Below are 14,645 nucleotides of genomic sequence, written 5' to 3' on the forward strand. Positions count from 1 at the left end.
GTTGCTACCATGCTATATTGTCATGTTGTGTTGCTACCATGCTATATTGTCATGTTGTGTTGTGTTGCTACCATGCTGTGGTGTCATGTTGTGATGCTACCAAGCTATGTTGTCATGTTGTGATGCTACCAAGCTATGTTGTCATGTTGTGATGCTACCAAACTATATTGTCATGTTGTGTTGCTACCATGCTATGTTGTGTTGTCATGTTGTGTTGCTACCATGCTATATTGTTATGTTGTGTTGCTACCAAGCTATGTTGTCATGTTGTGATGCTACCAAGCTATGTTGTCATGTTGTGTTGCTACCAAGCTATATTGTCATGTTGTGATGCTACCAAGCTATGTTGTGATGCTACCATGCTGTCATGTTGTGTTGCTACCAAGCTATGTTGTCATGTTGTGATGCTACCAAGCTATGTTGTCATGTTGTGTTGCTACCATGCTATGTTGTTATGTTGTGTTGCTACCAAGCTATGTTGTCATGTTTTGCAACATAGCAACACATGTCAGGAGGCCTTTTGACTTTTGGTAGGCCCTCAATGTAAATAAGAATGTATTTCTTAACCAACTTGCCTAGTTAAATAAAATGTCAATTGTGGATAAAGAGCAACCCGTCTAAACAGAACACAGAGGGTGTTCTTTAATGGAAGCCTCTCAAACATAATCCAGTTAGAATCAGGAATTCCCCAGGGTAGCTGTTTAGGCCCCTTACTTTTTTCAATCTATGCTAAAGACAGTGTGTCCATGTATGCAGATGACTCAATGCAATACACATCAGCTACTACGGCGACTGAAATGACAGCAACACTTAAAGAGTTGCAGTTAATTTCAGAGTGGGTGGCAAGGAATACGTTAGCCCTAAATATTTCAAAAACTAAAATAATTGTATTTGGGACAAATCATTCACTAAACCTCAACTAAATCTTGTCATGTATACTGTGGATATTGAGCAAGTTGAGGTGACTAAACTGCTTGGAGTAACCCTAGATTGTAAACTGTCATAGTCAAAACATATTTATGCAGTAGTATCTAAAATGAGGGAGAAATCTGTCTATAATAAAGCGATGCTCTGCCTTCTCAACACTATCAACAAGGCAGGTCCTACAGGCCCTAGTTTCTCCCTTCTTAACAACACTATCAACAAGGCAGGTCCTACAGGCCCTAGTTTCTACCTTCTTAACAACACTATCAACAAGGCAGGTCCTACAGGCCCTGGTTTCTCCCTTCTTAACAACACTATCAACAAGGCAGGTCCTACAGGCCCTAGTTTCTACCTTCTTAACAACACTATCAACAAGGCAGGTCCTACAGGCCCTGGTTTCTACCTTCTTAACAACACTATCAACAAGACAGGTCCTACAGGCCCTAGTTTCTACCTTCTTAACAACACTATCAACAAGGCAGGTCCTACAGGCCCTAGTTTCTACCTTCTTAACAACACTATCAACAAGGCAGGTCCTACAGGCCCTAGTTTCTCCCTTCTTAACAACACTATCAACAAGGCAGGTCCTACAGGCCCTAGTTTCTACCTTCTTAACAACACTATCAACAAGGCAGGTCCTACAGGCCCTGGTTTCTACCTTCTTAACAACACTATCAACAAGGCAGGTCCTACAGGCCCTAGTTTCTACCTTCTTAACAACACTATCAACAAGGCAGGTCCTACAGGTCCTAGTTTCTACCTTCTTAACAACACTATCAACAAGGCAGGTCCTACAGGCCCTAGTTTCTACCTTCTTAACAACAATATCAACAAGGTAGGTCCTACAGACCCTGGTTTCTACCTTCTTAACAACAATATCAACAAGGCAGGTCCTGTTCAGTCATGTGGTCAGGTGCCACAAATAGAGGGACTCAGAACAGGGCAGCACGGTTGGCCCTTGGACGTACACAGAGAGCTAACATTAATGACATGCATGTCAATCTCTCTTGGCTCAATGCGGAGGAGAGATTGACTTCATCACTTCATTGTATTTGTGAGAGGTATTGACATGTTGAAAGTACTGAGCTGTCTGTTTGAACTATTGGCACACAGCTCAGACACCCATACATACCCCACAAGACATGCCACCAGAGGTCTCTTCACAGTCCCCAAGCCCAGAACAGACTATGGGAGGCTCCCAGTACTACATAGAGCCATGCCTACATGGAACTCTATTCCACAGTACTACATAGAGCCATGACTACATGGAACTCTATTCCACAGTACTACATAGAGCCATGACTACATGGAACTCTATTCCACAGTACTACATAGAGCCATGACTACATGGAACTCTATTCCACAGTACTACATAGAGCCATGACTAGATGGAACTCTATTCCACAGTACTACATAGAGCCATGACTACATGGAACTCTATTCCACAGTACTACATAGAGCCATGACTACATGGAACTCTATTCCACAGTACTACATAGAGCCATGACTACATGGAACTCTATTCCACAGTACTACATAGAGCCATGACTACATGGAACTCTATTCCACAGTACTACATAGAGCCATGACTACATGGAACTCTATTCCACAGTACTACATAGAGCCATGACTACATGGAACTCTATTCCACAGTACTACATAGAGCCATGACTACATGGAACTCTATTCCACAGTACTACATAGAGCCATGACTACATGGAACTCTATTCCACAGTACTACATAGAGCCATGACTACATGGAACTCTATTCCACAGTACTACATAGAGCCATGACTACATGGAACTCTATTCCACAGTACTACATAGAGCCATGACTACATGGAACTCTATTCCACAGTACTACATAGAGCCATGACTACATGGAACTCTATTCCACAGTACTACATAGAACCATGACTACATGGAACTCTATTCCACAGTACTACATAGAGCCATGACTACATGGAACTCTATTCCACATCAGGTAACTGATGCAGCAGTAGAATCAGATTTATAAACAGATAAACCACCTTGTGGAACAGGGGGGACTGTGAAGACACAGTCACATGCATCCACACACACAATAACATACACACTATCCACACACACAATAACATCCACACTATCCACACACACAATAACATACACACTATCCACACACACAATAACATACACACTATCCAAACATGTACACATGGATTTTGTGTTATAGATAAGTGATAGTAGTAGAGTAGAGGCCTGAGGGCACACACTTAATATGTTGTGAAATCTGTTATGAATGTATTCTAATGTTTTTAACATGTATAACTGCCTTAATGTTGCTGGAGCCCAGAAGAGTAGCTGCTGCCTTGGCAGGAACTAATGGGGATCCATAATAAACCCCAGGAAGAGTAGCCGCTGCCTTGGCAGGAACTAATGGGGATCCATAATAAACCCCAGGAAGAGTAGCTGCTGCCTTGGCAGGAACTAATGAGGATCCATAATAAACCCCAGGAAGAGTAGCTGCTGCCTTAGCAGGAACCAATGAGGATCCATAGTAAACCCCAGGAAGAGTAGCTGCTGCCTTGGCAGGAACTAATGAGGATCCATAATAAACCCCAGGAAGAGTAGCTGCTGCCTTGGCAGGAACTAATGGGGATCCATAATAAACCCCAGGAAGAGTAGCTGCTGCCTTGGCAGGAACTAATGGGGATCCACAATAAACCCCAGGAAGAGTAGCTGCTGCCTTGGCAGGAACCAATGGGGATCCATAATAAAACCCCAGAAGAGTAGCTGCCTTGGCAGGAACTAATGAGGATCCATAATAAACCCCAGGAAGAGTAGCTGCTGCCTTGGCAGGAACTAATGGGGATCCATAATAAACCCCAGGAAGAGTAGCTGCTGCCTTGGCAGGAACTAATGGGGATCCATAATAAACCCCAGGAAGAGTAGCTGCTGCATTGGCAGGAACTAATGGGGATCCATAATAAACCCCAGGAAGAGTAGCTGCTGACTTGACAGGAACTAATGGTGATCCATAATAAACCCCAGGAAGAGTAGCTGCTGCCTTGGCAGGAACTAATGGGGATCCCTAATAAACCTCAGGAAGAGTAGCTGCTGCCTTGGCAGGAACTAATGGGGATCCCTAATAAACCTCAGGAAGAGTAGCTGCTGCCTTGGCAGAGTCTTGGAGAGTCACACACAGTTGACCCATATAGTGGCCTTCAGAAAGTATTCATACCCCTTGACTTATTCCACATTTTCTTGTTACAGCCTGAATTCAAAATGGATTAAATGTTTCTCACCCATTTACACACAATACCCCATAATGACATCACAATACACCATACTGACGCCACAATACCCCATACTGACGTCACAATACCCCATACTGACGTCACAATACCCCATACTGACGTCATAAATACCCATACTCACAATACCCCATACTGACGCCACAATACCCCATACTGACGCCACAATACCCCATACTGACGTCACAATACCCCATAATGACGTCACAATACCCCATAATGACGCCACAATACCCCATAATGACGCCACAATACCCCATAATGACGTCACAATACCCCATAATGACGTCACAATACCCCTATAATGACGCGTCACAATACCCCATAATGACGCCACAATACCCCCATAATGACGTCACAATACCCCCATACTGACGTCACAATACCCCATACTGACGCCACAATACCCCATAATGACGTCACAATACCCTATAATGACGTCAATACTCCCATAATGACGCCACAATACCCCATAATGACGCCACAATACCCATACTGACGTCACAATACCCCATACTGACGTCACAATACCCCATAATGACGTCACAATACCCCATACTGACGTCACAATACCTCATAATGACAAAGTGAAAACATGTTTTTAGAAATGTTTGCTAATTTATTGAGAATGAAAAACAGAACTCTCTCATTTTCATAAGTATTCACATCCCTGGGTCAATACCCTGAGTCAATACATGTTAGAATCACCTTTGGTAGCGATTACAGCTGTGAGTCTCTCTGGGTCTCTAAGAGCAATTACAGCTGTGAGTCTCTGGGTCTCTAAGAGCGATTACAGCTGTGAGTCTCTCTGGTCTCTAAGAGCGATTACAGCTGCGAGTCTCTCTGGTCTCTAAGAGCGATTAGAGCTGCGAGTCTCTGGGTCTCTAAGAGCGATTACAGCTGTGAGTCTCTCTGGTCTCTAAGAGCGATTAGAGCTGCGAGTCTCTCTGGTCTCTAAGAGCGATTAGAGCTGCGAGTCTCTGGGTCTCTAAGAGCGATTACAGCTGTGAGTCTCTCTGGGTCTCTAAGAGCGATTAGAGCTGTGAGTCTCTCTGGTCTCTAAGAGCGATTACAGCTGTGAGTCTCTCTGGTCTCTAAGAGCGATTACAGCTGTGAGTCTCTGGGTCTCTAAGAGCGATTACAGCTGTGAGTCTCTCTGGTCTCTAAGAGCGATTACAGCTGTGAGTCTCTCTGGTCTCTAAGAGCGATTACAGCTGTGAGTCTCTCTGGTCTCTAAGAGCGATTACAGCTGTGAGTCTCTCTGGTCTCTAAGAGCGATTACAGCTGTGAGTCTCTCTGGTCTCTAAGAGCGATTACAGCTGTGAGTCTCTCTGGTCTCTAAGAGCGATTACAGCTGTGAGTCTCTGGGTCTCTAAGAGCGATTACAGCTGTGAGTCTCTCTGGTCTCTAAGAGCGATTACAGCTGTGAGTCTCTCTGGTCTCTAAGAGCGATTACAGCTGTGAGTCTCTGGGTCTCTAAGAGCGATTACAGCTGTGAGTCTCTCTGGTCTCTAAGAGCGATTACAGCTGTGAGTCTCTCTGGTCTCTAAGAGCGATTACAGCTGTGAGTCTCTCTGGTCTCTAAGAGCGATTACAGCTGTGAGTCTCTGGGTCTCTAAGAGCGATTACAGCTGTGAGTCTCTCTGGTCTCTAAGAGCGATTACAGCTGTGAGTCTCTCTGGTCTCTAAGAGCGATTACAGCTGTGAGTCTCTCAGAGCGATTACAGCTGTGAGTCTCTGGGTCTCTAAGAGCGATTACAGCTGTGAGTCTCTCTGGTCTCTAAGAGCGATTACAGCTGTGAATTATTTTTTTAAATGCTTCAATTTCTCAGTTCAAGTGCTTCAACCCGTTTTACCTTGAATTAGTCCTTTTGCAAGTCTTTCTTGGTAAGCCATTCTTCAGGCTCTGTGAAGCCACATATCTGTTGATCATTGCTAAACACACATTTCCAAGCCGATGTAGCCCTTTCCTGCAGTCAAATGACCGAATGGCCTCATGGGTGGAATGTTATAAAATATTTTGTTGCAAACAGGATGCTTGTTTTGGAATATTTGTATTCTGTTTAGGTTTCCTTCTTTTCACTCTGTCAATTAGGTTAGTATTGTGGAGTAACTACAATGTTGTTTTAAAGTTACAATTGGCCTCATGGTGAAATCCTTCATCATCATCATCACATACCTACAAACCATCATCATCATCACATACCTACAAACCATTATCATCACAGGCCTACAAACCATTATCATCACATACCTACAAACCATCATCATCACATACCTACAAACCATCATCATCATCACAGGCCTACAAACCATCATCATCATCACAGGCCTACAAACCATCATCATCATCACAGGCCTACAAACCATCATCATCACATACCTACAAACCATCATCATCACATACCTACAAACCATCATCACATACCTACAAACCATCATCATCACATACCTACAAACCATCATCATCACATACCTACAAACCATCATCATCACAGGCCTACAAACCATCATCATCACATACCTACAAACCATCATCATCACATACCTACAAACCATCATCATCACATACCTACAAACCATCATCATCACATACCTACAAACCATCATCATCACATACCTACAAACCATCATCATCACATACCTACAAACCATCATCATCATCACATACCTACAAACCATCATCATCACATACCTACAAACCATCATCATCATCACAGGCCTACAAACCATCATCATCATCACAGGCCTACAAACCATCATCATCATCACAGGTCTACAAACCATCATCATCACATACCACAAACCATCATCATCATCACAGGCCTACATACCATCATCATCACATACCTACAAACCATTATCATCATCACAGGCCTACAAACCATCATCATCACATACCTACAAACCATCATCATCATCACAGGCCTACAAACCATCATCATCACATACCTACAAACCATCATCATCATCACAGGCCTACAAACCATCATCATCACATACCTACAAACCATCATCATCATCACAGGCCTACAAACCATCATCATCACATACCTACAAACCATCATCATCACATACCTACAAACCATCATCACCATCACAGGCCTACATACCTCCATCACCATCATCACAGGCCTACATACCTCCATCACCACCATCACAGGCCTACATACCTCCATCACAGGCCTACATACCTCCATCACCACCATCACAGGCCTACATACCTCCATCACCACCATCACAGGCCTCCATACCTCCATCACCACCATCACAGGCCTACATACCTCCATCACCACCATCACAGGCCTACATACCTCCATCACCATCATCATCACAGGCCTACAAACCATCATCATCACAGGCCTACATACCTCCATCACCACCATCACAGGCCTACATACCTCCATCACCATCATCACAGGCCTACATACCTCCATCACCATCATCACAGGCCTACATACCTCCATCACCACCATCACAGGCCTACATACCTCCATCACCATCATCACAGGCCTACATACTCCATCACCACCATCACAGGCCTCCACATACCTCCATCACAGGCCTACATACCTCCATCACCATCATCACAGGCCTACATACCTCCATCACCACCATCACAGGTCTACATACCCTCCATCACCATCATCACAGGCCTACATACCTCCATCACCATCATCACAGGCCTACATACCTCCATCACCACCATCACAGGCCTACATACCTCCATCACCACCATCACAGGCCTACATACCTCCATCACCATCATCACAGGCCACATACCTCCATCACCATCATCACAGGGGGTCATACCTCCATCACCATCATCACAGGCCTACATACCCATCACACCATCATCACAGGCCTACATACCACCATCACCACCATCACAGGCCATACCTCCATCACCATCATCACAGGCCTACATACCTCCATCACCATCATCACAGGCCTACATACCCCCATCACCATCATCACAGGCCCACATACCTCCATCACCACCATCACAGGCCTACATACCTCCATCACCATCATCACAGGCCTACATACCACATCACCACCATCACAGGCATACATACCTCCATCACAGGCCTACATACCTCCATCACTCACCATCACGGCCCTACAAACCTCCATCACCATCATCACAGGCCTACATACCTCCATCACAGGCCTATGAAGTACCTCATCACCATCATCACAGGCCTACATACCTCCATCACCACCATCACAGGCCTGCAGCCTCCATCACCACATACCTCCATCACGGGTCTGCCTTACCTCCATCACCATCATCACAGGCCTACATACCTCGTCACACCATCATCACTGGGCCTACATACCTCCATCACCATCATCACATTACCATACCTCCATCACAGCATCTGTCACAAGATATACATACCTCCATCACAGGCCTACATGCCTCCATCACCACCATCACAGGCCTACATGCCTCCATGTACCATCATGCAGACCCTACATACCTCCATCACCACCATCACAGGCCTACATACCTCCATCACACCATCATCACAGGCCTACTTGCCTCCATCACCATCATCACAGGCCTCCATACCTCCATCACCACCATCACAGGCCTACATGCCTCCATCACCATCATCACAGGCCTACATACCTCCATCACCACCATCCTCCATCACAGGCCTACATACCCTCCATCACCACCATCACAGGCCTACATGCCTCAATCACCCATCATCACAGGCCTACATACCTCCATCACCATCATCACAGGCCTACATCACCACCATCACAGGTCTACAAATACCACCATCACAGGCCTACATACCACCATCACCACCATCACAGGCCTACATACCTCCATCACCATCATCACAGGCCTACATACCTCCATCACCATCATCACAGGCCTACATCACAGGCTTACATACCTCCATCACCATCATCACAGGCCTACATACAGGCTTACATCCATCACCCATCACAGGCCTACATACCTCCATACCTCCATCACAGGCCTACATACCTCCATCACAGGCTTACATACCTCCATCACCATCATCACAGGCCTACATACCTCCATCACAGGCATACCTCCATCACCACCATCTTGATGCTGTAATGTCTATGTTTGATCCACACTGTTCTTCTGATAGCCCAGTTGTCTCATGACCTCACTGCAGTAGTCTTCCACTTGGGAGATCTGCTCAATGTTCAACCTTTCTCTCCATGCGAAGATGGCTCCTTAGCGTCCCTGGACGATATTACAAACAGTTTGTCTGAGGAGTAACCGTGTCCGTGGGTCATGTTCAACACGAACTTATCCATGGCAGGAAAGGAGGAGAGTTTGGAGAAGCTGTAGAGTCTCCTGAGTTCTCCATGGGGTGTAGAACCAAGTCCTCGTAGCGAATCTTGATGTAATTCCTCTTCACCCAGGGGGCGCGTTCATCATGAGCATCATGTCGTTCAGCCAGTTGTCATAATAGCTCCATTGCACTAGAGACATAATTCTCTGCCCGGTTCCCCCTGTTGTTGGGCACCAGTAGACGCTTGTATTTCTCCGTCTGTTTTTTTACTCCTCAGTACCTGTATGCTCTCCTTGACCAGAGCTTGTTTCGATTTCAGTCGTGAATTGTGAACTGCCCGTGGGTCTCTAAACAACTGAATGATCTGGAGATTTAAAGCGGGATCTCTCATTAACGGGACGAGTACACTGAGGTCCAGAACCCGCACACCTTTGATTACCACGACGCGGTACTTCTTGCACTCCTCTCCAACTCTTTGATATCTTTCCTTGGACACTTTCCACAGACGTCATCTTGGATTAATCCACGTCGTTTCTTGTACGCCTCATAAAGGTTCCGAGCAGATCACTTTGTTCTTTCTCCATCCAAATATAAAAGACGTGGTGATATTTTGGCTCCCTGTGTAGAGTTTTAAAACGGAGAAGTCGCATCGTAATAACGCCTTCATCATATCACGCACGGCTCCTTGTAGACTGACTGCATCTCCTGGATAGAGAGCCTGCCATATATGCCACATGGGCTCGTAGAGGTAAAACACATCGGGGTGTTGATTGAATAACTCTCCTAAGAACGATGACCCCGTCCTCCATGTAGCATGTAAATAAACGTGTATTTTAGACTGGCTCCTGTTGACTACCGTCTCTTCCACGGTACCGTAGTGTTGCTGAATTTGTCCCCGTTATTCCACACATCGAGGTCAGGGGCACCTCGGCTGTTGCTTGCCATGTTTAATATGCCCCTAATTTACTCCTGTAGTCCAGCATATACGGAATTAACAGAAGTAACACGGAATATGCTAGAATTAAAATGAAGTATTTCTTCTGTAGCCTCCTTTTCATTTCCTCTCTCACAGATAGACAGGGCTGTTGTTGGGTTTCGGTGCCGCTCTGTGAAGGCTGAGACCAGCAAGAAGAAAGAGATGAACAATAAATGACTTAGACACGCCCATTCAAATGATGACGTAAAAGCCCACGGTCACAGGTTCAAAATAAAAGCCCAGTTATATAGTTTCAGTCTAATGTGCATTCATGTAGCCTTATTTTTATTTTATCTTTTAATTAAACGTTTTTTTTCCGAATCATATTTATGTATAGCTAGGCCTATATAGATGTTTCAATGTTAATTTAGAGTCTTATAGCAACGGGTCTGAATACATATGGAAAATAAGGTATTTCTGCTGGGTTTCTTCCAAAAACCTGTTTTCTTTTCGCTTTGTTAATATGAGATATCGTGTGTAGATTGATGAGGGAAAATGTCATTTAATCAATTTTAGAATAAGGCTGTAACAAAATGTGGGAAAAGTTGTATAGGCCATCATTGTAAATAGAAATAGGTTCTTAAGCTTTTACCTGAAATAAATAGATGTTAAATAGATGTTAAATAAAGGTTAAAAAATGTTTTAAGTCACGTGGTCTGAATACTTTCCGAATGCCCTGTACTGGTGAAAAACACACATATCCCTGCAAAGGAAAAGCTGTTCTCCAACGAAAGCGACTGAAAACAGAGAAATAACTGTAGTTCAGTTTTTATTCTAACAATTTGTTGCCATGGTGAATAATCCAATAGCAATTGGTAGGACACATGAGAGAGTTTACCGGAATCTCTACATTGAAAATACTGTTGATCTAATGACATTTAGTGGGATTCTAAATTCAAATATAAGGGGCTTTTATACAACTTATATATTTTAAACACCAATTTATAAACTGCACACACACCAAAACCCCTGTTGCTTTGACAAGAGTCAATAAATCACTAGTATCGATCAGGTCGTAGGTCTATGTGCTTTTGAAACTAACGCAACTGGGGGGGAACACATGGAAACTGGTTTATGGGTAATTCAAATGTCCTTTCATCTCGGCAAACGAGGAAATGAATTTTTTAAATCACATTTTTCCTTTTGTCAATTTCAACGCCAGTAAATGGTCTAATGCAAAATGCTTTTATTTCCCACTTATCTCTAAATGTGAGTAGCGGACAAAATATAAAAACAACAAGATTGTTCTATTTCCATGTAATAATATATGTCTTTTTCTTTTCATGTGTTCGAATTCGAAATACCAAAACCAAGTTGTTTTATTTCTCAGTTGGAAGATATTATATTGCCGAAAACAAAAAAGCACTCATCGGTAGATCATGATCTTAGAAAATAACAAATCGGTTCCATTTCTCATTACTGGTGATGTGGGCTGGGCTAAATACATAGTCTTGTATCGTTGACCAAACGCATATCCTGTTCAAACCTAGCCTTCAAAATAAGAGTTGAGTGTGTGTTGTGCGACTTTGTGTGTGTGTTAAAAAATACATACTTGTGTTCTTTCTAGAGCATATAGCGAATACTTAAGTCAACTATCATTTATCAAGTGCGATTCCAAAAATAATAAGACGAAAAGGCAAGTTTGTACTAAGTTTACTAGAAGTTTTATAAGCGTAGGACTGGTCTGGAAAACGTAGGGAGGTCTGGAAAACGTAGGGAGGTCTGGAAAACGTAGGGAGGTCTGGAAAACGTAGGGAGGTCTGGAAAACACAGCAGGCATGTGAGCATCCTTTTTACTATTTGGTTCTCTTCTCCAGGGAGGCTATCCCATAACACCTTGCATTGGCGAAAATGTGAGACCGAAGTCCGCGCCCAGGACAAAATGGATGCGGTCCAAACACTTTAAAAAGACACCCTCGTCCACCTACCCTTGGGGGAATCCCCGTCGCCATCTTGGAGGGCGGTCCAGATGATTAGCCAAGCAAGGGAAGATTGCAACGTAAGCCCCTCACCCTTGTTTTCAGTCGGCTTTGCGAGTCTACAATTATGTTCACGCCGGGGCCTGAAACTCCCCATAAATCAACGAATGTACATCTGCTAAGAAAAGGCAGCAAAATCTTTAAATGAACAGTGTCAAGTGATAAAAACAATCAAGCATCCCAGAAAAGTGCTAAAAAAGGTTCATGAAATCAATCATTTCCTAGTAACAGATGACATTCATCTCTGAAACTCAGCTAGATAATACCTTAGATGATACAGTGGTAGTAATACAAGGTTATAACATCGACAGAAAATATAGAAATGCCAAAGGTGGAGGTGTTGCTGTTTATATTCAGAACCACATTCCTGTAAAGATTAGAGATGATCTCATGTTAAATACTGTTGAAGTAATATGGCTACAGGTTCACCTGCCTCCCCTAAAGCCCATTCTGGTGGGAAGCTGCTATAGACCACCAAGTGTTAACAGTCAGTATCTGGATAATGTTAAATACTGTTGTAGTAATATGGCTACAGGTTCATCTGCCTCCCCTAAAGCCCATTCTGGTGGGAAGCTGCTATAGACCACCAAGTGTTAACAGTCAGTATCTGGATAATGTTAAATACTGTTGTAGTAATATGGCTACAGGTTCATCTGCTCACCTAAAGCCATTCTGGTGGGAAGCTGCTATAGACAGTCAGTATCTGGATAATGTTAAATACTGTTGTAGTAATATGGCTACAGGTTCATCTGCCTCCCTCAAAGCCCATTCTGGTGGGAAGCTGCTATAGACCACCAAGTGTTAACAGTCAGTATTTGGATAACGTGTGAAATGCTTGATAATATATGTGACATCAACAGAGAGGTATATTTTCTGGTGATTTAAATACGACTGGCTTTCATCAAGCTGCCCACCAAGATAAAGCTTCAAACTCTAACTAGTGCCAGTAACCTGGTTCAGGTTATCAGTCAACCTACCAGGGTAGTTTAAACAGCACAGGAATGACATCATCAACATGTATTCATCACACATCTTTACTAATGCTGCAGAAATCTGCTTTAAAGCAGTATCTAAATCCTTTGGATTTAGTAGCCAGTTACAAATAAGCACGCACCCAAAAAGAAATGTACTATAAAAACTGAAAACCCCACGGATTGATGAGGATTTGAACAGTTGCATGGTTGAGAGGGATGAGGTTAAAGGAATGGCTGGCTGCACAACCAACTGGCAAACGTACTGCAAACTGAGAAATCATGTGACTAAACTAAAACAAAAAGAAGAGAAAACGGCACTAAATGTCACCTGTTAAATGGGATACTTCACAGGCTGTAACTACTCATGGTTATATAGTGATGTTCAGTTGTGATCTGTTAAATGGGATACTTCACAGGCTGTAACTACTCATGGTTATATAGTAATGTTCAGTTGTGATCTGTTAAATGGGATACTTCACAGGCTGCAACTACTCATGGTTATATAGTGATGTTCAGTTGTGATCTGTTAAATGGGATACTTCACAGGCTGCAACTACTCATGGTTATATAGTGATGTTCAGTTGTGATCTGTTAAATGGGATACTTCACAGGCTGTAACTACTCATGGTTATATAATGATGTTCGTAGAGTTGTGATCTGTTAAATGGGATACTTCACAGGCTGTAACTACTCATGGTTATATAGTAATGTTCAGTTGTGATCTGTTAAATGGGGTACTTCACGGGCTGTAACTACTCTCATGGTTATATAATGATGTTCAGTTGTGATCTGTTAAATGGGATACTTCACAGGCTGTAACTACTCATGGTTATATAGTGATGTTCAGTTGTGATCTGTTAAATGGGATACTTCACAGGCTGTAACTACTCGCCGTTTATATAGTGATGTTCAGTTGTGATCTGTTAAATGGGATACTTCACAGGCTGCAACTACTCATGGTTATATAATGATGTTCATTAGAGTTGTGATCTGTTAAATGGGATACTTCACAGGCTGTAACTACTCATGGTTATATAATGATGTTCAGTTGTGATCTGTTAAATGGGATACTTCACAGGCTGTAACTACTCATGGTTATATAATGATGTTCATTAGAGTTGTGATCTGTTAAATGGGATACTTCACAGGCTGTAACTACTCATGGTTATATAGTAATGTTCAGTTGTGATCTGTTAAATGGGGTACTT

The 14,645-nt window shown here is 43.2% G+C and overlaps 1 pseudogene; it reads right to left on the bottom strand.

Moving 5' to 3' along the window:
* Positions 1–9,300: 9,300 nt before the first annotated feature.
* Positions 9,301–10,491, bottom strand: LOC127926216 (carbohydrate sulfotransferase 7-like; annotated as a pseudogene).
* Between the last annotated feature and the right edge of the window lie 4,154 nt (positions 10,492–14,645).

This window comes from Oncorhynchus keta, unplaced genomic scaffold (assembly GCF_023373465.1).
Source record: "Oncorhynchus keta strain PuntledgeMale-10-30-2019 unplaced genomic scaffold, Oket_V2 Un_contig_7208_pilon_pilon, whole genome shotgun sequence".
Lineage (NCBI taxonomy): Eukaryota > Metazoa > Chordata > Actinopteri > Salmoniformes > Salmonidae > Oncorhynchus > Oncorhynchus keta.